Source organism: Papaver somniferum, chromosome 9 (genome assembly GCF_003573695.1).
Source record: "Papaver somniferum cultivar HN1 chromosome 9, ASM357369v1, whole genome shotgun sequence".
In the NCBI taxonomy this organism is placed as follows: Eukaryota; Viridiplantae; Streptophyta; class Magnoliopsida; order Ranunculales; family Papaveraceae; genus Papaver; species Papaver somniferum.
The window spans coordinates 143663387-143666264 of NC_039366.1; the positions used below are offsets into that span (position 1 = coordinate 143663387).

At 41.3% G+C, this 2878-nt stretch overlaps 1 non-coding gene across 1 annotated transcript; it reads right to left on the reverse strand.

Moving 5' to 3' along the window:
* Positions 1 to 1347: 1347 nt before the first annotated feature.
* Positions 1348 to 1420, reverse strand: TRNAV-UAC. Its single transcript has one exon. It is a non-coding gene; the product is annotated as a tRNA-Val (tRNA).
* Between the last annotated feature and the right edge of the window lie 1458 nt (positions 1421 to 2878).

Here is a 2878-nt window from a genome sequence, read left to right on the forward strand (position 1 = left end):
CAAATCAAAATCTTACAACTAATTGAAGCTCGAAATACTGTCGACCCATATATGACTATTTCTGGAGTTCATAGCAAATCCAAATTTGAATAAGCCAGTGAGTTAATTAATTAAGGGATTGAAACCCTTAATGTCCCTTTTTTTTCTTCTGGAAACATTAAATGAAGGATCTCTGGAAACAAATTAAGCATTGGTTTTTGTTGTGTGAATTTATGAGTGAAATAAGAAAATCACTCATCAGGTAAAAAGAAAACATTAAATGAAGGATCTCTGGAAACAAATTAAGCATTGGTTTTTGTTGTGTGAATTTATGAGTGAAATAAGAAAATCACTCATCAGGTAAAAAGAAATTTCAGAATGAAAATCAACATCGAAGATTATATTTACGAAAACTCAATAATATTCATCGATCTATGTGATATCAACACATGCAACCTGTTATCCATTAAAAAGAATGAACACGTACCTTGCATAATGTGCTTTATCGATGGAAACTCCTGCTAGCAACTCGTTTTAGTAAATTATTTGAACTCCACATAAAGTAAATTGTAGAATTCCACAAAAAGCCTGCTCAAACTGAGAGATTCGAATGGGAAAAAAATTAAGATGATGCGTTAAATGGAATGGAATCGTGAATCTAAACTGAAAGTTCATCTTACACCACTGAAAGTTCATCTTACACCACACTGGTGCTTTTAAACTATATCAGATTAAGATATAAAAGCTCATCATGTGGATGCAGTGACAGAAATCCATGGTTCAAGGACCTCCTAGTTAAACTCATCCTTTTCTAGGTATACATCAGCAATATGTCGAAATTTGCAAGACAATATGGCATCAGTGGATAGCAAGCTCATAGTATTTTCCACTAACAATTCATAATCTCGATATGTGTAGTATCAGTTGGTATAAAAAAAATGCATATGGCCAGGTTTACATGAGTTACGTCAGGATATGCTCCACCGAATCTAGGAATCTTAATGGTTTCATTATTATCAATCCCTGGAAGCATGAAAACTCATAATATTAAACAGAAGTGGGAAATAGCTTGTAGGAGTGCAGTGTGATTTTGTTCTGTTTACTCACTTCACAATACATGTTTCTTTTGATACAGTCAAATCATAAACTTGTAGAATCAAAATAAGACGTTTTATTGAGCAAAAGACTCAATTATACAAATCGTACAAAATTAGCAAAAAAAAAATTAAAAAAATCCAAGCTGCATCAAGAACTTTCCAACAAAAATTTAAGAAATAAATGAGAAACATGATCCGAACAACAACATAAATAAAAGATAATAACAATAGCAAAAAAGAATCCAAACAACTTATAAATTCGTTATTTCTGTGCCATCTGCGGGAGTCGAACCCACAATAACATGGTCGTAAACCATGTGCTTTACCGATTGAGCTAAGACAGCAAGTAACAATACCGCTAGCGCGCGTTAAAGGCGCCTGCGCCAACTAAAGGTAGCCATGATCGATGGCTACCTTTCCTCCTGAGATGCAATTTCAGCCATCCAAGTTCGCTACTAAACTAACAGACTTGTGGCAACTTTTAAGCGACCAGCCGCCTAAATCCAGTGGTCATGGCTACGGCAGACGCCACTTGCACCACCATTGGCGTGCACGAGCCGTTCCATCCACGTCGCCAAACCCTAAACTTTGTCCACGACACCAAACCCCAGTTTGGCCACGGCGCCTGATTTCGGACGCAGTGCCAAACCCTAATTTCGGCCACAGTGCCAAACCCTAATTTGGTCACGACACCAAATCCCAGCTTTGGCCATGCCACCATGCCACAGACGCGGCTATGCCACTTACGCAACCGTGCTAATGGCATGCACGAGCCATGCCAGCCATGCTGCAACGCCGCCGGCGCGCGTTAAAGGCGTCACTGCCTACAAAAGGTAGCCATAATCGAAGGCTACCCTTCCTCCTGAGATGCAATCTCAGCCCTCCAAGTTCGCCACCGAACTGATGGACTTGTGGAAACTTTTAGGCGATCAGCCGCCTAAACCCAGTGGCCATGGCTACGCCGAGCGCCACTTGCACCACCATGCCACTGGCATGCATGAGCCATGCCGCAATGCCACTGGCGTACACCAAAACGCCACTGCACTTATATCAGGCGCCAACACAAGGTAGCCACAATCAACGACTACCCTTATCCAAAAGATGCGATTTCGGTCATCGAAATTCGCCACCGAGCCGGTAAGCTCGTGACAAGTTTTGGGGGACTAGCCAAAACGAGCCTAGCATCACATATGCTATTTACCGACGGCAAGCCTCTCAATTTTAACTTGCCACACGTAGAAAAGTGCTACATGTTTTCCACGAAAACACTCGAGACATCAAAACATGTCACAAACTGGGGGATACTCATCAGGGTATTGGTCTGGCGGTTTACAGCTTGCGGCGTGCAATACGCCCGTTACAGGAAAGTGTCATAAAGCGGGGCGGTTAGTAATGGCAAGAAGTAATGGTGTAAACGTATCCTTCATTATGGAAACATAAATTCCAGGCGTTACTCCCTTCTTCCACCACTCAATCGTTTCCACTTCCTACGAGACCAGGGTACGTTTTGTTGCGAATTATATAAATAGGTCTCACCTATTTTCCACCAAACAACAAGTTTTGGTCAGGAGAAAAAATACAACATCCAGAAATCATCTGATATCTTTTCATTCAGCTAGCCAGTACAACTTTCTGATACAAGTCACGAAACACCCTCACTCCTAGAATCAACTATTCTGGTCTCAACACTTTCTTTGCTTCCCTCCCTAAGACCAACCCTTCTCCTTCACTTTGTGACCGAAGCAAGCCTGGAACGACCATTTCTTGGTTTAGGCTAGGATTGTACAGATTGATCTCTCGAA